Below are 24099 nucleotides of genomic sequence, written 5' to 3'. Positions count from 1 at the left end.
CTTTTAATAATATTTGTTCACACAGTTGCATCCAATTACAAACATGATCTCTGATGCACTAAAAACAACAAATTTTCCACTGCCATGTATCCATTGAGACTGAAGTTGAAAACTGTTCATCCATTTCATTTACTTAGAAACTTGTTTTTATTTTCTTTCTAATATCCTTCATTAGTAATTAAGAAATTATTTGTTTATGTACACAGTGCTGGTCTTGAACATGTTTGCCGAAGAAGAAGAAGAAGGGGAGTGGGGGCCAGGAAAAATGTCCCTTAATAGTAAGTCTGGCCCTATGTGTACATATCTTTATCCAATTTCTTAAATGAATGGGCCTGGAAAGATTTACTGAATAATCTATTTTACATGCAATATTAAAGAATATATGCTTCTCCTGCAGGAGCAATTTTCCTCCCAGATTTATTTTGAATTCAACTAAATAACAGAGTTCTTTTGAACCCTGATCTCCCAGGTTGTAGTCCAGCACCTTAACCACTACACCACACTGGCTCGTGCATTTATTATATTACCATAAACTGAAGTCTTGGAATTACCTCTAATATAGAATTCTGAGCATGCACAGTGATGTAGAAATGTTGTGTCTTTTGGATACCCAAAATTCGTATTGATACTACTTATGCGGTTGTCTCACAAATAGTTATGTGGGTAACTTCTGACATTTTTGCTCCATAATATGCATATTTTCTTGGGACAAGTCCATATTTTTAGAAGGAATTCTAGAGAATTTCTGAAGTAGAATTATAGGAGAATGCCAGTTTTAGTTATGAATAGTAGTTTCAGTTTCAAATAACCCTTAAAGCTGTTTGTTATTCCAAGGAATAAGGCACAGGAGAAGAAGGAACTGAAAGAAGGTGACCATCACTAAGTGTGACCACTGGCATGTTAAAGTTACTTTTTTTCCTGATCCCAACTGCAAAATGGGAGTGATAGAACTTGCATAATATGCATTTCCTATGGACCTTGAAGGGACTAACGCAATTAACCAAATAATGGGTTGATGAGTGCTTAAAAATATTTTTTCACAAAAGAATTATTATTATTATTATTATTATTCATTTTAAATTTAGAATTCATTGACTTTTACTCATATGTATTAGATCTGTTTTGCAAAGAGATGTTTTTGTCCATGACAAGGAACTCCATCTGTATTCGGATGCTTACCGATTTGTGATATTTCAATAATAAAACAGCAGGATTGAAGGCTCACGATGAGAAATCTGGCTAATTACTTGTTACATGATAGATGGCTGTAACTCAGCAATGCCAGTCACTGAAAACAAAACACTTTAGATATCAATCAACTTTCTGACAAATTCCATTTCCATCATATTCAGTGGGCAATGAAAGTGAATTTTATCTAAATAACTATGTAGCACTTATAGATTTCAAATATCCATGATAATGTGTTAATGAAGTACAGGGCTTTTTAAAGATAAATTAGTTTTTAAATATCTGACGTATTCATTTTTTAAGCTCAAAGCTGATGGAAATAATTAACAAAATCTCATTTATTTCTGTCTCATTCTAGCTAAGAGAATAAGGTGCAGCTTAGTTTCATTGGAATCAGGTTATTCCCAACAGTTTTAAGAATAAAATCAATTTCTTTGCTATGTGGTATTGATTCACATATGCAATGCAATGGGTAGGAAAACCCTCCACTTACCTTGGAAAAGCTCCTTTCTCCCTTCGGCACAGCACAATTACAAACAAATCTTAGACCTAGCAATGGCACCATATTAGATGGAGAAGAGGAGCCTTTCCATATTAGAGGGAGAAGAGGAGCCTTTCCAAAATAAGAGATACCCAATTGTGATAGAGGGCTGGCAGGCTACTAGAAGTGGCTTCATGTCGTGGTTACACCACCATCTCCAGGTATGGCTGGGAGTGTTTTCTGCCTGAACCCATGGAGAGCCACTGGCAGCCAGTGAGTACAGCATAGACGGATACAACCCATTGTACACTGTTGTGTGCTCCCAATTGGGAAGAAGAAGAATGGCATTATAAGCTGCCCTGGGACCTCAGAGTGAAGGGCGGGTAAATAATAATAATAATAATTATTATTCATTATAATTGTAAAAGGGATTGTTGTGTTGGGAGGGGGAGGGTAACCAAGGGAAAGTTTGAGGTAGAACTTGTTTTATTGTATAAGAAATTGTGAAAACATTAACAAATATTAATAACAACAACAGACTTGAGGTGAAACAAAAAACAACGTGACTAGTGAGTTCATGCCAACAGTGCAAGCTCAGGCTATAGTCAAGTCAATAGCAAAGGCAAAAGAGGGACAAGGACCAAGGAAGAATCTGTCTCCAGCAGCATCAGTGAAGTCAGGGCCATGCCTTGGGCAATGAAACTGTTAGAAGAATGGAGCTCTTCTTCCTCTCTATTTTTGTAAGAAAGAATCCAAATATACCTCGCATCCATGAGGTGAAAGTGTAACTTCTTTCCTGAAGGGACAGAGAAGCCTAAGAGCACAGCACAACATGCTAAGCTATTGTCAGAGCAACAGCATCCACATATGAGGCTGAGCTACCCATTTGTAGTCAGATCGTGCACATTATATATCTTGCAGACTTCAGTCCTTGAAGCTGACCAAAGGCAGCTGGCAACTTTCCCACAATGCTGCAGCCTGTCAGCACATATGGATTGCATTTGCCTGCCTGCTGTTAGGTGTAGTTTAAATGGTTTTTGCAACAGGAGCTGGAGCCAATTTGTCTTCTAAACCACATCACTATCCTTTCCAATGTAGTTTCTTATTTTGCATGCACTCCCAGACTCTGGTATGATATTGTTATTTAGTATTTATAACCTGCTCTTCTAAAATAAATACCCAGAGCAGCTTAAAAAAAGAATAAATAGAAAAGTGAATATGTAAATTTATGAACACGATCAAGAGCTGGGTTTAAAAAACAACAACCAAACATAACACTAACATATTCTTGTAATAAGGATATCATATCCAAATCTCAGTTTATTATCAAGTTTTAGAGCGATGTATGTTTGTCCTGAAATCATTCACAAAAGGCCTATATAGACTGCCTAACACTCTCACCAAATGTTCATCAATAGAGACATCATAGTTGACTATAGCAATTACTTGTCCACATTACGTGACTGCAACATCAGCTCACAGACATCTCTTCCAACAAAAATAATCTCTCATGGCAGTATATAACAGCTTCCTCCACTGTTCACCAAAAAACCAAGACCCAAACTGCTTAACTGATAAATCCTCACAAGGATACCTCATCCCCACTTAGGAAAGCCAAAACACTGATTCACTGACCCACCATGTTCTCCATAGTGAGAATGCTGTGCTATCGCTGGTCTCCTTTTCCTGAGGGAATTCATATGACAATTTTACTTACCACAAGGTATTGGGGTTTCGCCTTTCTCAATTATAGCATAGCAATAAGGATGAAGAAGGAACTGATAGTTCCAGCATGTATATGGATCACAAGCTAAGGCAAATATGGTAGAGCTTAGAACTCAAGTTGCTGAATTTGTATTGAGGCTATACACTAGGGTTGCCAGGTTCAGGGCCTGAGACTGATCCTGTATCTTTAGGAGAAGAGAAAGTCAGCCGAGTGCAGGTGTTCTTGCAACACTGTAATGGGAAAAACCACAAGGTGGAATTCTCCCTTCCCCCTGCACAACTTTTAAAGATACAGAAGACCTCTTGGTTGCCCTGGCAGGATCAGTCTCAGGCCCTGAACCTGGCAACCCTACTATACATGTATAGGATTGCATTGTAAATGCTTTTTGGGTCAAAGAATTAATCTGAGCCAAGGCTATCCAAGATTCAGTCTCTGAACATGTTTTAAATGGAAGGTTTCAGTCCTGGAAATAATAAAGGGAGTGCCTTTTCAAAGGATGTGCAAAATGCCATTCCCTCACCAAAACGTGTCCCCCAACTTCTGGAATTAAGATTGTGAGCTTTCAAGGCTCACCTGAACCCAAGCATCTTAAACAGAAATCAAGCAATAATTGTATCTATCATGCTAATATCCACAAATTTAAGTTAAATTCTGCTGGCTGAAGTGGTTTGTGGCTTACTTGTATACTAAGACTCAAAATAATTATACTACCTACTCTGGAGTAACTGCATGTTCATTATGGTTTTCAGAGCTTGGAAAAGTTACTTTTTTGAACTACAACTCCCATCAGCCCCAGCCAGCATGGCCACTGGATTGAGCTGATGGGTGTTGTAGTTCAAAAAAGTAACTTTTCCAAGCTCTGTGGTTTCTATCATTTTTGCATACTTAAAACTAAGTATTTTGCTTCCTGGATGGCCTAGATCTCTATTTGATAACTAACTTTTAACAGGGGCCAGATGTGAAGTAGAGAAGAGTATGTAGTGTCAGATAGTTCTCCTGCTTTCTTTGACAACCTGCTCCAGCAGAGCTGAGTGGTAATGAGTGCTATAAAGCCTGGCCTTTTATACACTTTCTTAACAAAGAGAAGACTTGTCCCCATGGCCTTATCAATTATGCTGTCTACTAGAGGCAGCAGTGGTGACTTTTCTGCCTTCTCCTAGAGACAGCAAGAATTATCAGTGTAAAGTACTAGTTGAATGTGGTGGTGTTAACCATACCATATAAAGAACTTCCTCTTACTTCATGTTGATATTTTGCCAGACATTGGCTGTCTTGCCCAGACATTCTTATCTTTATGTATGTTCCAGCTTCTTTCATAGGAAAATTGCAGCTTTAGTTAGGAGACAGAGGGGAAAGTAGTGGCAGTTTTACACTACTCATTTTCTTACTGTTTGGGTCTTATGCATGAAACAAGCTTTATAAGCTATTCAGCAAATCTTAAGAGTATTCTAAGCCATATAAGCAAATATAAGCAGATGTAAATGATTTCACCACATTTTATGCATATTTCAAGCCAATATCTGGGCTGGCCCATTGCAATGGGATCAAATTGTATTGATTGTTATGAAATAATTTTATGAAAGGGACAGTTCTAACTGTTCATATCATGTGAAACCACAGAATTTTTTTTCCAGTTCAGTTGGCTTGATTCCAATGGAACTTACTCCTGGATAAGTGTGCATAGGACTGCAGTTTTATTTTGAAATTTGAAGCAAATATATTTAAGCTTGGAAGTATCCGTTGTTTTATTATAGGCATAACAAAAAATACCATAAATATGTAGATATGGCTTGTACTGCTTTACAGGATGGATCTTGACTGACTTCTTGAAGGATTTACTCAGCTGCAGAATGATGAACCAACCCCAGACATGTGAGTCTATTGCATCATTGCCTATCCTGACATCTCAACATAGCTGCTGTTTAATTATATTTTATGACAGCAGTAAATAAAAGTTAAATGCCCTTTCCACTGAAAATCAAGAGGCACATATATATCTGCTTGAATAAAATGTCATTTCCAATTTATTTCCATGTAATACGGTTACAAGTGTCCAATTTGTAGGCTCAGTGCACAACAGCAATAAGGTCAGAACCTGAAAAATTGTGATCGCATTAGCCCTGTTTCCATACAACCTTGTAAAAATGTCTTTTAACTCAACACATGCTCTATCATGCAAGAAGAATAGCCTGCCAAATGATTTAACTCAGTTGAGGTTTATGTAAACATAATTCACTGGTGGCACCTGAAATGTTAAAAGTGTGTGTGTGGGGGGGGGCATGTTTGTCTTTATGTGGAATTTTGGCAGCAGCATTGCAAGTACCTGTTTTAAGTAGCTGTGAAGAAGATCAACTCCTCCTCAAAAGTACAATCTTTGGGAAAGAAGAAGTCCATAATCCTGAAGTGCTTGAGCAAGTAACTTTTATTGTAGCAACTTGTTTTAAAATTTATATGTGTGTTTTCTAGCCATTCATCAGTCTGAAAATGTGAAAATAAGCTGGTTCAGTTGTAAATAATAGGGTTAAAACTGACTTACTGACACTGAGAGTAGAATCAGTGAAATCATTGGATTTAAGTTAATCATACATCCCATAGTGTCTGAACACTTACTGAGTGATAGCAGCAGCAGATATAGTGGTGACCAACATGGACTAAGGCACACTGAAGAACATTTATTTCAGTGGGTATAAACATAGCTCTGCTGGATTTTGGCTAAAGTATATGAAAGTGTGTTAGTGAAAGTCTCTTCAGAGTATTGTCTACAATGTTTAGACTTCTTCACCAGAAGCCCAAGTTTAAATTTCTGCTTAGCTACAAAACTTGTACTGTAGGCCATCAAAATACTTTATTTCAGGCTATACTTCATGACATAGTTTTGTAAAAGGAATTATAGATGGTATACAAAATATCAAAGTTTGGGGGCAATGGTGAGCCATAGACTTTTTGAATTCAGACCTAGCATCCTTCATCTGTACTTTTATAAATTCAAGGACTGACTGTGTAGTGTGTTATGTGGGAAATTGCCCATGAAGACTATTAAAAGGCTGGTGCCAATGATGATCCAACAGTAGCATGTTACTCCAATAATCCATGGTGTGCTGTTGATTCTTATAGCCATTTGGGCATAAGAATCGGTTTTCTATACAGTTCTACATTACTTGACTTCTACACCTCCTCCTTAAGTTGCATAAAAACTATTTAAAATCAATTAAATGTGTCCCTTTAGTTATGTGTTCATTTATTTATAAATGTATTTCTATACCACCATATTGTACAATTTCAGAGCTTCATGCAACAATAAACACAAAGCACCATTAAAAACAATACAAATACAAATGTTATCGGTGCAACTTGTTCAAGTGGCAAGGGAATATTACCATTTTCGGTTGGTAAGACAGCTGCGGCCATGTCTGGACTAGGATAGCCTGACCACCATGCACTGGTAACCTCCAGTCTGGATTACTGTAATGCACTCTATATGGGACGGCCTTTGAGGTTGGTCTGGAAGTTGTAGCTAGTACAAAATGCTGCAGCTCAACTGCTCACTGGATATTGCCAGCATGTTACCCCACTGTTGAAAGAACTGTACTGCTGCCCATTAGCTGCTGGGCCAAGTTCAGCGTGCTGGTTTTGGTGTACAAAGTCCTATACAGCTTGGGACCAGGATACCTGAAAGATCAACTTACCCCTTATATACCCAGTTGATCACTGTGCTCTGCAGGTCCTATCAGGAGGTCCGTTCTGCACAATAAAGGAAGTGGACCTTTAGTGTTGTGGCACCTAGCCTTTGGAATTCCCTTCCCTTAAATATTACACAGTCACCATCTCTCAGAGCCTACTGAAGACCTTCCTCTTTCAACAAGCCTTTTAAGTAGAGACCTTATCCCAGTCTGCGCCTGTTTTGGAATTTCTTTTCAAGATGTTTTTGATGTTTTGTTTTTAAGATGTTTTAAGATGTTTTTAGTGTTTTGTCTCTTGTTTGCCACCCTGTGCTTCTTCTGGGAGGAAGGACAGGATATAAATTTAATAAATAATAATTTAATAATAAATAAATATATTTTCCACAGTTCAATCACTACTTTGGAACTCCCTTTGTTTGGAAGTTCACCAAATCCTGAGCTAAAGAGGGGTGGCCATCTCAGACAGTGACCTGTGATTTGGGACTGTTACTTGGCAACAGGAGCTAAATCAGTAAGAAGTAATTGCAACTGATGATTATTTTGTATCCTTTAATTAATCTGATTCTCTCTAACACCAATCTCCTAAGCTATGACTATCAGCAAAATGGTGCCATTCAGACAAGATAGTTGTTTCTGCATATTCAGGGGACTTCCTGTGTGTGCAGATATAAGTTTATTTGTAAAGTAAAAGAATTTTTAAAAACCCCAAACAGCTAATGAGGATTGGGCATGTCCAGTGACTTCCAGGGACCATAGAATGTTGGGAAATTGGAGAAAAAAGGAAAGAAACAAATGCTTGGCCTGCTTGAATCCTAACAGTTTATAATATCCTCAAGACAGGGATTACGGTAAGGAGGACGTGCCATGAGGTTAAAATTATTCCCTCCCTTCACTATGCATGGTGGTATGAGGATGGAGAAAAGAGAAAAGGAAAAACTATGTGGCACATAGTTAAATTATGGAATGCGCTCCTACAAGAGGCAGTGACGGCCACCAACTTGGATGGCTTTAAAAGAGAATTTAGACAAATTCATGGAGGATAAGGCTATCAATGGCTGCTAGCCATGATGGCTATGCTCTGCCTCTGCCTCCACAGTTGGAGGCAGTATGCTTCTGAATACCAGTTGCTGGAAACTGCAGTAGGGCAGAGTCATCTTTTGCTCAGGTCCTGCTTCCAGGCTTCCCATGGGCATCTGGTTGATCACTGTGATGTTGGGCTAGATGGGCCATTGGCCTGATGCAGCAGGCTTTTCTTACGTTCTTAAAAATGATGCTGTTTCTCACTCTGTAGATATCTCCTACCTCCAATAATAGCAATAAACACACTCACACACCACTTTAAGTGGTTTATCTAACAAAAATGTAATTTTAAAACCAATAAGATATTAATATAAAACAGAACAGAACAAAAAACCCAGCATTGTCAACCAAAAGCCTGATAGAAGATATCTTGCATCCTTTCTGAAACACATTCAAAAAGGTCACTTTCCTTACCTTTTCAGTGAGGAGGATTCGCAAATGTGGGGTTATTACTGAGAAACACTTTCCTGGCTATCACTATCCAAACTTTCTCCTTGAATAGCATGGATAAATCTGCTGATCTGGACCTCAGTTGGTCCATATAGGGAGCAGTCCTTAAGGAAGGGGTGGAGAACATTTTTAAATTGAGGGCTGCATTCCCTCATGGACAGCCTTCTAGGAGCCACATGCCAGTGGTGAGTGGGACAGAGATTACTGAGAAACTTGGTGGAGTAGTAGATGTGGCTCTTACCTTTGTAAAGAAGGCTACATTCCAGCTATGTCAAAATCAAACTTTTCCAGCTATGCAAAGGTCAAAGTTTTCTATAGACCCACACACTTACCCAATCAGACATTCAAGAGGCATTAGCTCAAAGACATTCCAGACAGGGGAAAGCATTTGACCAGGATCAGCAAGGGGTATGGTCTGGAGAGAGTCCCAAGGGCCACATAGAGAGGTCAGGAGGTCCACATTCTGCCCTGGGTCTGAGATTTTCTATCCCTGCCTTAACGTATGATGGTTCCAGGCCATGAAATGCTTTAAAAGTTAAAACCAGACTCTTGAATTGTTCCTGGAAGCAAATTAACAACTAGTGCAACTAAAACAAAATGGGTTGAATGTGCACCCGCTTCCCAATACTCACTAGGTGTTCAGCAGTATTCTGCACCAGTTGAAGCTTCCAAGCCAAGCATAGTGCATTTAAAGTCACAAAAACATGAATCAATGCAGCAAAGTCTGACCTAACTAGAAGAGCAAAAAGCTTTCTTCTTAGATGGAATAGTGCACTCTTGGCAACAACTGAGACCTACTTCTTGTTGGAATGTATGAGGTTCAACTCCAACTTGGTGGGTTGAGGCTGCATGGGGTTAAAATGGGTAGCTAGAGAGGAGACCTCCTTGTTGCCAGACCTCCTTGTTGCGGTCCTTTGATCCTTGCCGTCTCTCCCCCTCCTGCTAGACTGATATGCAAAGGATGTTTGATCCCAATTCCTTCCCGCCTTTCTCAGTGTTCTTCTTCTCTCTCGATAGGGGAGCAGATATCTTTTCTTTGTCTCTCTTCTCAACCAGCATGAGGGCCAGCACTGGGACGAGTGCAGGCTGTTCCAGCATAGCCAGTTAGCTAGATATAGAACTCTTTCCTATCAAGCATGTACTTCCAGAATAAAGTAGTTGTTTCTTATTTTAAAGCTTAAAGTTTCTGTCTGACTAATTTGCAGGGAAGGTAGAATCTTAGCAAAGATTCAAACACACACACACTAAGCTCGCTCAATACTCTCCATTCCGCAGCGCTACGCAAGTCTGCTAGGCAACTCAATAGAATTCCGACAGGTTCTGGGCACCAGCCATGCAAATGGAGATTTGAGCAATTAAAGGAGCTATTGTGTTTGAATCAAGGAAGCTATTAGAGACCTTCAGAGTTTTAGTCAGTGAAGAGTTGAGGCTTTTACTTCAGGATGGCCAGCATGACGGAGCGGCTAGGTCTCCACAGACTGGGACACGGAGGATGGAAACTGGGGGAATTTCGAATGCAGAAACACCTAAAGCAACAGAAGCTGTTGGAAGTAATTACAGGATCAGAACCAGGAGAAGGTGCTTCTCGGCAGGAACAAAGAATTTGGACTGAGAAGGATGAAACGGTACAAGACCTCATCACTAAATGTGTGAGTAATGTGCAGATTCCTTTGATTATGAATTCTAAAAATGCCAGAGAGATGTGGAAAACTCTTGAATTCCATCATAATCTGAAAAGCCAGGGACATCTGATTGCAATGTTAAGAAGTCTTATTAATCTGCAGATGAGGGGTGATTCTTTTGAACAACACCTTACTAAATTTATGGTGTTAATCCAAGGGATAGAAGAGGCGGGAACGCAGCTGGACCAAAATGTACAGGTTGTCTTATTTCTGGACTCTCTCCCAAAATATATGGAGACTTTCATACTTATAATGCAACAACAAAACAAGACTCTAAACGAGATTATTTCTGAAGTTAGAGCGCAGTTCTTTCAGAAGAACAAAGGAAAAACTGATGCAAGAGAAGAAAGCGTCACCTCTTTCTTAAGTAAACAAACTGGCCAAGCTTCTAGCCAACAGCCAGTCAAATGCAGATTTCAGGAACAAGGAAATCCAAAGGTGTGAAAGCCAAGCTTTGCTATCTATGCAATTCAGAAAAACACCTTAAAGACCAATGTGACAAGAAAGGGAAGCCTGAAAGAAATAAAGAATTTAAAGGGACAGAAAAGAAAAGTGCAAAGGGCTTTCAAGTAATGCATGTTGAAAAATGTTATGACAAATTCTATATTGATTCAGGAGCAAGTGCTCATCTAATAAATGAAAAAGCTTTGTTTGAAGATTTAACCCCATATGAAGGCACAGTTAAATTGGCTGACTCGAGAGTCCTGCCTATAAAGGCGCGTGGAGATGCTAAGCTGTTTTGCCAGACTCCAAGCGGCACTGAGGAAATTTATCTCAGGAATGTGCTCTGGACCCCAGGAATCTCAAACAATTTAATTTCTGTTAATGAAGCTACAAACAATGGGTGCTCTGTGTTATTTGGACAAGATTCCTTCACAATTTCTAGAGATGGTGAAATTTTATGCACAGCTACCAAAAGAAAGGACATGTATGAAGTGGATCAGGAAAGTCCACAAGCTAATGTTGTGGAAGAATGCTGTAACAAGTCTTGTTTACATTTATGGCATAGAAGATTAGGGCATAAAGATATGGCAAAGATTATTACCCTTCAAAATAATAATTTAGTAAGAGGCATGAAAGTTGAACCCTGCCAAGAAAAGGGGAAATGTACTTGCTGTGTTAAAACTAAAGGGACGAGACCAGGTTTTCCTGAACAGAGTGAAAGGAAGACCAAGCGCCCCCTAGAGGTGATTCACAGCAACATTTGCGAAATGTCAATTCATTCACATGGTGGAAATCAATATATTTTGAGTTTTATTAACGACTATTCAAGATTCACTGTAATATATACTGTATATTGAAGGAGAAGGGGCAAATGCTTCAGAAACTCAAAGAATATGTGGCAATGGTGACCACTAAATTTCAGAGAAAACCACAGATTCTACGTTCTGATAATGGGGGAGAGTACATGTCACATGCTACCCAGCAGTTTCTGCTTGAAAATGGGATTGAGCATCAAACCACTGTACCCCACAACCCAGAGCAGAATGGAGTCTCGGAGAGAAAATTCAGAACCCTTATTGAGATGGTGAGATCCATGCTGGAAGATGCCAGTCTCCCACAGAAGCATTGGGGAGAGGCAGTGTATACTGCCACCTATCTATAAAATCGTTTGCCAACAAAGGTGAATGACAACAAGACTCCATTTGAATTATGGTATGGGCGCATACCCAGTTTGGCTCATATAAAGGTGTTTGGATCAAAAGTGTATTGTCACATTCCACACCAGAAGAGAACCAAATTGGACAACATTACAAAGGAAGGAATCTTCATTGGATATTCTTCAAAACAAAAGGGATACAGAATCCTAAATCCCAAAACAGAAAGGATTGAAATCCAAAGAGCTGTCTACTTTGATGAAGGTCAAGGTGCATTCCAACCAGAAGGGGCACCATTCCAAGACCACAACAGTGAAGAAGATGAAGTAGAAATACCATACAGTACTACAGATTACAGCAACATGCCAGTACTGGAGGACAGTGAGGAATTAGAGCAAGAAGGGGAACCTGCACAGCCAGAAGGGGCAGCAGAGAGTCCTGTACCAAGATGCACTAACCGCACCATCAGAGGTGTACCTCCACTGAGACTGTCCTACCTAGTGAGAGCTGATGAACTTCCAGAGCCAGATTGAAGCCTTACCGAAAGCTGAAGCTGAGAGGTGGAGGCAGGCAGCCAAGGAAGAGCTGGAAGCTCTACACAAGAACAAAACTTGGACACTTACCAAGCTTCCTCAAGGAAGGAAAGCTGTAGGTTGCAAGTGGGTATTCAAGAAAAAACCAGATGCTGAAGGAAACATTGAGAGATACAAGGCAAGACTAGTGGCCAAAGGATGCTCTCATATGTATGGACAAGACTACTATGCAACTTTTGCTCCTGTAGTCAAACATACAACAATCAGAACTCTCCTAAGTGTTGCTGCTAACAAGAAAATGCAGGTGGAACACATGGATATAAAAACAGCGTTCTTGCATGGGGAAATAGAAGAGGAAATCTACATGCAACAACCACCAGGTTTTGAAATACAAGGAAAAGAAACCCTAGTATGCAAAATGCAAAAGAGCATCTATGCACTGAAACAAGCTGCAAGAGCATGGAATGACAAACTGAACCAAATGCTCGTGAAACAAGGCTATAAAAGAGGCAAAGCAGACCAATGCCTATATAGCAGATTCAAGAACAACAAATGGACATATATTATGATTTACGTAGATGATTTACTACTGGCTTATGAGAATCCACAAGACAAGGAAGAGTCAGTAAATAATCTAAGCAAGGAAGTTGAAGTGAAATGTCTACGCGACATCACATACTACCTTGGAATACAAATTGAAAGAGAGGACGATGGATCCTTTCTTCTAAACCAAAAACAAAAGATTCAAGACCTACTTGAGAGTCTAGGACTGAAGGATGCACATCCAGCACCTACACCAATGGAAGTAGGATACTTGAAACCAGACCAGAACAATCAACCCTGGGAAGACAACGAAAGGTACAGACAGGCTATAGGGAAACTCCTGTACATCAGCACAATAACCAGACCAGTTGTGGCGGTAGCTGCGGGATACCTTTGCAGAAAAACCAGCTTGCCAAACAAGAAAGACTGGGAAGCAGTCAAGAGAGTGGCAAGATATCTGAAAGGCACTGCAAACTTAAAACTAAAGCTATCAGCTACTCAAGATCCTAAACTTCTAGGAGATGCTGATGCTGACTGGGCTGGGGACACCAAAGATCGTAAGTCAACCAGTAGAAACTTGTTCTACTATGGGCAGTCACTTATCTGTTGGACAACTTGAAAGCAAGAGACTGTAACACACTCATCTACTGAGGCTGAATATGTATCAGCTGATGAGGCATGCAAGGAAATGCTGTGGCTACGCAAGCTTCTAGGAGAATTGGGCATATCTGAACCAGAGCCTATCAGAATAGTTGAGGACAATCAAGCCTGAGAAGACTCGTGGAATCAGAAGGGTAAAGTTCTTGCATGAAGCACATTGATGTGAAGTTCCACTACCTGAAGGACATAAGGGAGAAAGGACTTCTAGAGATGACCTACTGTCCAACAGAAGAGATGACAGCTGATGCTTTGACCAAACCATTGGGCAAAGTCCGAAACCAGAAACTACGAGGCAAGATGCACCTTGTAGAATGAACCAAGTTCTCGTTGAGAAGGGGTGTTGGAATGTATGAGGTTCAACTCCAACTTGGTGGGTTGAGGCTGCATGGGGTTAAAAAGGGTAGCTAGGGAGGAGACCTCCTTGTTGCCAGGCTATACCTGTCCTTTGATCCTTGCCGTCTCTCCTCCTCCTGCTAGACTGATATGCAAAGGATGTTGATCCCAGTTCCTTCCCACCTTCCCAGTTCCTTCTTCTCTCTCGATAGGGGAGCAGACATCTTTTCTTTGTCTCTCCTCTCAACCAGCATGAGGGCCAGCTCTGGGACCAGTGCAGGCCGCTCCAGCATAGCCAGTTAGCTAGATATAGAACTCTTTCCTATCAAGCATGTACTTCCAGAATAAAGTAGTTGTTTCTTATTTTAAAGCTTAAAGTCTCTGTCTAACTAATTTGCAAGGAAGGTAGAATCTTAGCACAGATTCAGACACACACACACAGCTCGCTCAATACTCTCCGTTCTGCAGCGCTACACAACTCTGGTACGCAACTCAATAGAATTCCGACACTTCTCAAGAAGCAGTTCACGAATACCTCAGCACTTCCCCCCCCTTTTTACCTACTTAGGTAAGGTCACCAAAAGATGAATCACAGGAAAGCTGATCTCCTCTGGACCATTCCATTTTCACCTATTCTCCCTCATCCTGACTTGACCACAGTCTCCAAAGCATCCCCTAGCACCCACTAGTTCAGGCATCCACTAGTAGCATCTACTAGTTCAGGACCCAAGACAGCAGCTGTTCAATACCTCATTAAAGACATACAGATTAGTGTTTCCAGGCTCAGGGCCTGAGAATGATTCTGTATCTTTAAGAGAAGAGAAAATTCAGCCAAGTGCAGGTTTTCTTGCAACACTGTAATGGGAAAAACCACAAGGTGAAATTCTCCCTTCCCCCCCCCACAACTTCTAAAGATACAGAAGACCTCTTGGTTGCCAGGCGGGCAACCTGATCCCCAATATACACAAATAACTTCTTTTTATCTGTGTACCTACCTGCCCATCCATCCAATTTAGATACAAGCATTTATTTCAGTTTAGACCATGAAAAGAAGTAGAATTTCTGGCTATTGAAAGCAAACAATTTCTTTAAGGCACCATTAATGCATGCATCAATACTTGGATTTTTTTTTTTAAATCCTATATATGTTCTTAAAAGGTGTTCTTCTTATAAACTATAAACTTCTCCTTACCTACATTTTAAAAAAATTATAGTGTGGTCACTTGTTTTATGAAATAAAGATAATGTGTAAAATTATATATAATAATAAAAACCCAAAATACTGTGGAATATAACCCACTAGATTAAGAGTCCAGTCATATATTTACTGTGCACACAGAGAACTCCATATTTTGTTATGATTTTCACATGTGTAGCTCTTGAAAAAATTCAGTATTTGATATATGTCTTAAGGAGATTGAACGCTTTAGGGATGTTTCATTAATTTATGTAATGTTTCTGTCAGCTATCAGAAACTTCATTTAAGCATTGTGGTTGTTCAGAACCCAATAATACAATTCACAAATTATTTAAGAGAACTACGAGGATTTCAGAGAAGTTAGTCACACTGAATGTAAAATAAGGGGCTTTGTATAATTTATAAGTTTTTTTTAAAAAAAACCATAGAGGTCAATGTAATATTAAGCACAAATTCAGATTCTGACATCCTAGTGATGTTTATAGGTCTTGCTAGGAGTTTTTTCATATTTTTGAGGCCTCTATCCCTCTTCTATGGGCTTCTATGGACAAATCATCCATCACACAATCATTGCCTTTTAATAGGGCAGGTTCTCGCTCATATTTCAGAGGAAGAGGCAAAAGTGGAATTTCATGCATACATAAAATCTTCCACAAACATGTAGAGGCAAATTATTCTACCCACTTCAATACATTGCTGTTCCATTTTTCATCTTCAGAATTACAGCACCACCCTGAGTTCATGGGAACAGGGTAGATTAAAGAGCCAACAAATAAAAGCTTAATCTGCAAGCCAGTAAAGATGAAGTAGTTCTGTTTAAGTTGAAGTAGCATCATTTAACTGAAAACTCTAGTTTGGGAGATGTGCAAATTGTATGGTTATATGCCAGGATGGTGTCTATTTACTAATAAGGATTTTTATTTTAGTTTATTTGCATTTTCTATATTTCCTGCCACAGAATCAAACTGGGAAACATCTACTGAGTTTGCATGATTGCACAAAATATGGCCATAAAATATAAGTTGCAAAACTTGGGGCTTTTGCATGGTATTGCTGGAAGTGATGAAGTTTGCCTCTCATGATTAACAGGATATAACTTGTAATATGCCTATCCCTTTAACAGCTCTAGAGTCATGAAGAAGGCTGTAGCTCAGATTCTCCACATTCCCTTCTTTCATCCACCCTTCTTTCACCCTTTACTGTTGGGCAAAACAAGAGTCCTGTTTGTCCTAACCTGTGAAAGGGCAGAGAAGGACAAAGGAACAAGGGGAAGAGTGGAACAGAAGAAGGTGCAGCTGTAGAGCTAAAGAGACAGGCAGAATCCTTGGGTTGCACTCTTGCAGTCCTAATTCCCCTCCAACCCAATATGATTTCCATCATGGTAATACGGTGTATACCAAAACTCCCTAATATTTTCAATGCACAGTGCACTGTTTATCACTTCCAAATGCATGGGCACCTCAGATCAGCATCTACTGGCCCCGTGACAAGCTAGCCTAAATTACCTCTTGAGTTATGGGAAGGGGAAAGGTCTTGTTTCATTGTTAGTCCTGGAAGAAATGTGTGTTTCTTCACACAATCCAGCAGGACAGACAATTTGTTTTTTAAATTGTAGGGGAAAAATAGTGGAGGCATTGCATGTTCTCAGAGTTTAGAGCAGCAGAGGATTGGGACTTCTGAATTTATTTTAGGGTGAACAAATAATAAGGGTGTTAGAAAAGCTCTATGGGACATTCCAAAACTTGTTTGTGTACAATCAGTGATTGTCAATGAGGTGCTGAGAAACTAGTTCATCAAACCAGCCCATTAAATGATGTCACATGCAGCTGTGCAACATGTTGTCAGTGCCTCTTTGTAAACCTTCAGAGATTTACAGCACCATACCCTAGAGCAATGGTATCTAATATTTATATTCTTTCATTATTTTGTTTTCCTTGGAACAAAAGCTACCGATTTCTATCAAATCCAGCATGGTGTGTTAGAAATAACAGTGCTCACTTGCAGGATTTAGAGTCATACATAAAGCACAGACCCAGAACATGGTAATTGCAAGCTACCAAAGAGCTTCATGGCATTTCTCAAAATACTTCATGCACTTAAGTACACATATTGAAATGAATTTCAAACTGCTTACTTTGAATCTGATAATGGCAAAAACAAATGGATCATCTTTCTTCCATGAAAGTCCAGAAATATACACAAAACTGCATTATAGATTGTTCATCTTCTCACTTTCTCTCAAAAATTCTGCATAAAATCTACTATCTGATGTAGATTTTACATTCCTTTCTAATTTTCCTTTTTTATATAAAATGAAAAGTCACTAGCCTTCTTACTTCATAGTGGGAATTTCACTGGTTACCTGGCTTTGATTTTCTCCTGCACATGTACTCCATTGTCTCTTAACAATCACATATTTTTTCACTTCACTGCACAATTATTTTGCATTTTTTAAGTAAAATAAATCCACATTTTATGCACACAGAAAAAAGAAGCCCCTCAAATATTGGGTCCAGAATATTAAATGTATGGTGCATTTCAGACAAATTGCACACATTCTGTTCTTTTTTATTTTATTTTGTGAATTGCAAAGTAGGCATTTTTGGCACATGAAATTACCTTGTGGTTATGAAGTATTTAGTCAGGGAAAAATACAGTTGACATATAATTGTATAACCCAATCTGAATAAGAATACTGAAATATCCTAAATTTTCTGTGCACTGAAAGCATATATAAAAATGTATCAATAGATAACTGAAGAAAATAGCACATGAGAGTTTCCACTTACATATCCTCTCCCAAATGGGCCTGATCCTCAACATGTTAACTTATAAACAAATGACTCGATGCTACTTACTTACTCACAATAAAGTGTGTGCTTGATTGGGAAGTTTGACATTGGCTACTTGTTAATGTTTTGCACCATTTACTTAAAATAATCTTAAGAAGGTGGAAGAAACATCTATCTGGTACATAGATAAATAAATTTTCAGTGAATTCAGTGGTATAAGGACTGGAGTCTATTCAGTTGCTGTGTGGCACTGCTTTCCTAAGTCAACAGTTTTATGTCCCACACCATAATACATTTTAATAGTGCTGCATGGTTATCATGATTATGATTTTTAAATAAATAAACAAACACATTTCTCTGTCCACAATTCAGCACAGACTGAATAATATTTAAATTCACTAGTATGAATGGGCTTAAGCAAATCTAACTCTTTATTGGATCATGTGCCTTATCTAGTAAGGCATAGTTGTCACAGAATATGTGCCAATTGCTCATAAAAATGTGTAGTAATAACTGCAAGTGTATCTTCTTAGTGACCCAAATATGTATTTTAATTGCACCAACACAATTTTGAGTTTTTAAAAAACTATATCCAGGCAGTCAGATTTATCTAAATAAGCATGGAAAAAATGTTCTCTCTTTATTGATAACATGATCAAAAAGATATGTGGAAAAGACAGAAACACTCCAGATGGTTGCCAGATATATTTCAGTGCCTTTGGAGGCCTGGGTTTATTTGTTTTTCATATTTCCATTCCTGTATCTCTGTATTTTCTAGAAAGTAATCTTGTGATAATGTGTGAGTATGACTTTTAATGTAAGTTGTAATATCTCAACACTTTGCAATTGCAAAATTGCAGTTCTGATCTGAGGAAAATATAGTTGATGTCAATGAGTTTCTTTTTTTCAATAACGGGATAATTTTGCTCTATATGAGAAATTAAAACCCCATACAATATTTTAGATTGTGTTTTGAAATGAATTGTACTGTTTGATTTTGTGATATACGGGAGAGCCTACTCAAAAGAAAATGATTATGTATGAAGATTTTAATCATAAATAAAGCCAATATATAGTGTAATTTTTTTAATAAGGAAACCCTCTATACGTTATCAAGTTCTCATGTAAAAGAAGGTAAGTGAATTAAAATTATGCCATATATTTTGAACATTAGGTATTACACAGTTTTTATTCTGAAATGCATTGCTGTAACTCTGCCAGACATTATGTTAACCCAGTTTTTAAAATAATCAAGAGAAATATTAAAGCTATTATGTAAGTATTGTTTTATGGCACTTTTAACACATGTGGCATTTACTAAGGATCTTCTTCAGGCCTATAAAACCCTAAGGTTGCAATCCAAAATATGCTTACCTGTGAGTAAATTGTGCTGAATACAGTGGAACTTGCTTCTGAGCAAACATTCATAGGATTGTGTTTCCCAGCTATGAAAGCAGCTGTGTTTATTTTGTTAAGGTTCTACCTTAAAGATAGATGAGGTATCAATGAAACCTGCTGTTGGAGATGTTTAATTTGTATTTTTGCAGTCTTTTGGGGAGCCAAATATAGTTATTTTAAAAATGAGGTATTTGTGAATGACTGTGGGAATATAACTGGTGTCATAAGGTACATTTAAGTTCCCAATACAAAAAATTAAAAGCAAAAGCAAATCTACACCTATGCAATCATTTTATTTTATTTTATTTATTTATTATTTGATTTATATCCCACCCTTCCTCCCAGCGGAGCCCACTGGCACTTGCAGTTTTACTGCCACTTGCAATTTAAGGTCTAATCCTGTTCCCAATAAAGCAACAGGAATCTCCCAAATAAATCAGAGGAAAGATGAATGAATGAAGCACAGGGTTCACACCTCTTGATTATTAGCATGTTAATACCTTGAAAACATTTCCTGTCTCTTTCTGCTAGTGATGAACCCAATCCATAAGCCACTTAATATGGAGTACATAGACTTTAAATTGGGAAAACCTCTTCCAAGTCTACAGTAAGACACCATCATAATCTAACAATTCTGGCTTCAATGACTCGCAACCAGGAACAGTTGACAATTTAAGATAGTGGGAGGGTGTGAGAGGAGAGAACTCATATGAGAAAGGTACAAATTTAGAACACGTGTTGATTCTTTCGTATCTCCTGGTTACATGAACATTACATCAAAACCATTAGGTAATGAGATAACTTCTTTTTTTAGTTTAAAGACATAAAGTCAATGGGATTCATTCACACACACTAACTGAAACAACCCTATACTGTAGAACAAGAACTGCTCCTTATAGTGGCTCTCCTCAACAAGATGGCTTGAGCAATGAAAAAGAGAACCAGGCGTAGCTATATAAACAGGAAGGTGTTATACAGTCTGCCAAATAAATCTTTTTAAAAAAATCTTTTCACCCCATTCTTACTTTCATTATATAAAAGAAAATCCTGCTGAAATCGATGGAACCTGATAATTAGGTGATGTTATGCAATAGAAAATCTGACATTAACTTTGGGGGGAGGAGTTACCCTGTTTCCACGAATGACCCTCTTTCATTTTCCCTGTCCTAGAATTATCCTTTTTATATTAGCCCAGGCGTATAGGTATGTTGTAGCTCTCTACAACTGGCATGCTAAACTAGAGATAACAGCAATAGACAGTAGACAGTCGTCTAAAAGCATATGCTTCGCTGAACCATTTTGCATTCCTTAAACTGCAGATTCCAGACAAGAAAAGAAAAACACAAGCATGATTAATTAACTAAATGTTCTGGAGATACAAAGAACCGTGTAAAAATGACAGACTGCAGGATGCAGATAGTATAGAAAGTGTTTACAAACTGCTTTTATGTGGCTCCTTGCAATAAAAACTGGATTGAAACAGAACTGATAGCAATTCTAATTTGCTTCTAACATATGCCTGTTTTCAATATATTGTCAGACGACACTGCACCACCACCACCCCACTTTTAGATGAGCAGTTGGTCTGCTAAGACTATTTTTAAACCTGCCATGATTTTTCTATTCTGACATCTTTCATTTTGTTTCAGCCTTCTCTTCCAGATTATGGCTATTGATTGAGCATTTATATTTATGTATATATATACAGAACACACACACCATCCTAAGGTGATGTTTGTCCCAGCAAGGCAAACTGTATTCCAATCAAACTGTTTTATAAAACTCTTGTTTGTGTTAAAGAAATCTTTGAGTGCAAAATTCGACCTGAAGGGACATGGTGTGAGGGGAGGTCTGCAGGGCTATATTGCCGCCTCTCCCTCCCGAACGTAGACGGTAGATGTCTATAATATCAACAATGTAATCAGATATCTGAGCTTGTTTCCAGTACAAATACATTGCAGTACTTGGATTCAAACCAGTTTATACCCAAATCCTAAATACGTTGGACACTGTCCACCGGGAAGATATTTTGCGCCAGTTCCATTCTCAACAGGCTTTAATAAGAATTCAAGTACTTCCGTTTGGATTTGAATACTTTCAGGTGATTCTGGCTATGGGGTCAGGGGCTGCCTCAGACCCACTGAAGTCAATCGTACTCCTTTAGACATTTTTTTAGGATTGGGCTGCCACTCCTATGCACTTCACATCGATTTACGTCCAGGTTGTTGCACTAAGGTTGGGTGGATCGAACTAAACCAGGAAAGGCTGAAATTTCTGTAATGCGACTAACTCTTTCGGCAGACTTCAATGTTTTTTTCAACACCTCCGCCCTTTTATTCCGCATTTACATGAAAGCAAGTGTTTGTCAAAGACGGTATGCCAAAGCGAGTAATCAGGATGATGCCTCCGGGGTATATAAAGGTGCATACAGATATATGTAACCTGCGCTAAAGTAAACCTGCTCCAGAAAAGGATGCTACATATTACGTCTCTTATACCTACTTGGACGTGAGTCGCCTTTGATTTCGCTCTAATATATTTATACGTAGATGCACTTAGCATCGAGATGCCGCTCTTCCTGATAGACTGTCATGACCTTGTCTGTTTGGTCTAAAATAGGATAACTGGGGGTAATAAAGGAGGTGTTTCAGCTCTTTCATGGGACACATATAGCACATTGTAGATATCATGAGAAAGCCAGCTGTTTTACTAAAACCTGACTACACAGTAGAGGAGTGGGGCCTGAGTGAGATTCCCCTGCTAAAACCACTCTTTCCTAAGGTTGATCTCGGATCACTAAATGCATCCTGAAAAAGGTTCTAGTCCTCAGTAGGCTTGGTTGACGTAAGTAAGTCTCCCTCAAAAGGGTATGGAAGAATGGATTCAAAGACCTCTTCTTGGGAAATAATGTTTAGATATATCTATATACAGCTGAGTTCTCTTTCCGACCAGGAAGGTGACTTGACTGAAACAGAATCTCGCTCATCATTCATTTGGTGGAAAAGGCTGTAGGGTTCTACTCCACCCGCCCCACAATTTGTCTGTCGATAGACAAATTGCCCCCCTATAGAATGCAAAATCACACACACGCCCTTTTTAGCTAGGCAACCTCTTTTATTTTTAATTCCAAGAGACAATAAACGTGGCATGAGAAGTTGTGCAAAATGGCTTAGAAACAAGTTTCATTGACATGGACCTGGGAGGAAGACTCTAGCTAGTTAAAATTGTTGATGTTGAACCTGCCGTTCTGCGATACTAAGCGAAAACCTAAGTCGGCAAAGCAGGAAAACCTTTAAATGCCTCCTTTCCCCCTCCCCATGACATGTAGTTGCTGGGAGGGCGGGAGACATTCCTACTGAAAGCATCTTACAGTGCAACCCTATCAGTGTGTCTACTCAGAAGTAAGTCCCGTTGTTTTCATTGGGGCTTGCTCTCAAGCAAGTGCGTATACGATCGTAGCCTTAGAGAGATCAGTCCATCGTAAAAGTTGTGTAAGTAACCTTTGACAAGTTAACAGAGCCGGGGGCCTGCGTGCCAAGGGAAGGGGGGCGGTCCTCTGCTGTTACATTAACATTTTCTAGCATTGTACCTCGCCTTTCCCCGCCAGACAGTGGGAAGTCTCGTATTATGGTACCAAATCAAACAGCTTGATTTTAATATAGCACCGGTAACTGTAAAAACCGAAGTGCATACTAAGACCAACTCAAAGATAGGAAGGTCTTATAATATGTGCCAGTAAACTTTAATAACGCAAACAAACATTCAAGGGCGAGGATATCTCGAGTTACTCTTAACTATGGAAACACTCCAGGGAGACTGAAGGGGGGGGGGCGAGAGTGTCAGCGCAAGAAAAGAGTCGTGGCTTTTATTGTTGTTTTCTTGTTTGTTTGTACAGCTTTTTCTTTGTTCCGGAAGCAAAAAGAAAAATCTCCCCTCCCCCATCAGAGAGATCCATTTTAGTCCACGAGTCATCTTGGTGCGCAGGGTGATAAACCCCGAGGCTCTTTGTTTAGATCCACTTTTTAAGGATGCCGTTTTTGACGAATCCGATACGTTCACACTTCCAGCGCTAAGAAAGTAACACCACTTGTTAGCACAACTGTTAGCACAACTGTTTCACACGCTTGCTCGGCGCTGGGTTTTCTAAGAACGGAAATCACGGTGCCACGCTATTGTTATCATAACTACTACAGAAAAGTGAGAACAACGCCAAAGCTTTCGAGAAGCGGAAAGTGCCGTGAACTTGAAGGTGCTGCCGCCGCCGCCGCTGCCGCCGCTACTGCGGCCGCCCGTGCTTTTGAACCCAAGAGAATCGTCTTCTCTTCAACTGCAATTTCCAGGGATCTCTCGAGATGCTGTTCATACTCCTTTGAACTTTGTTAAACTTTCAGACCTCGGAGGCTAACTACTTCTCTGGCTAATTCCAGTGGATTTACCGCCGGGTACCACCTAAACCCGCTAACTTTAGTATCTAATATATCCAACCCTCATTTGCAAACTGTCTCCTACGAAGTCGTGTCAACGAAAGGTCAACTCTACACAGCAGTTATGTTCACTTTCCTTGCCTGGGGGGGGAGAAAGGGGGGGCAAGGAGGGATTCAGCTTAGGTTTAATCTAAATATCTGTGAGTTCCAATCACTCAGAGTTCCATTTTAACAGAAACACCATTAAGAAGCTTCTCATAAGATTAGTTTAAATTCATGTGAAACCATATGTTTGGAGGGGGCTGGGAACACTACGTGCAGATATCTCTTAGA

At 39.2% G+C, this 24099-nt stretch overlaps 1 protein-coding gene across 5 annotated transcripts in view; it reads right to left on the bottom strand.

The window, feature by feature from the left end:
- Positions 1-24099, bottom strand: part of LOC133389395 (zinc finger protein ZIC 1) — a 172286-nt gene that overhangs the window by 133797 nt on the left and 14390 nt on the right. The gene's annotated exons all lie outside the window — the stretch shown is intronic.

This window comes from Rhineura floridana, chromosome 7 (assembly GCF_030035675.1).
Source record: "Rhineura floridana isolate rRhiFlo1 chromosome 7, rRhiFlo1.hap2, whole genome shotgun sequence".
NCBI classification, from domain to species: domain Eukaryota; kingdom Metazoa; phylum Chordata; class Lepidosauria; order Squamata; family Rhineuridae; genus Rhineura; species Rhineura floridana.
This window is presented reverse-complemented; position numbering and strand designations above follow the sequence as displayed.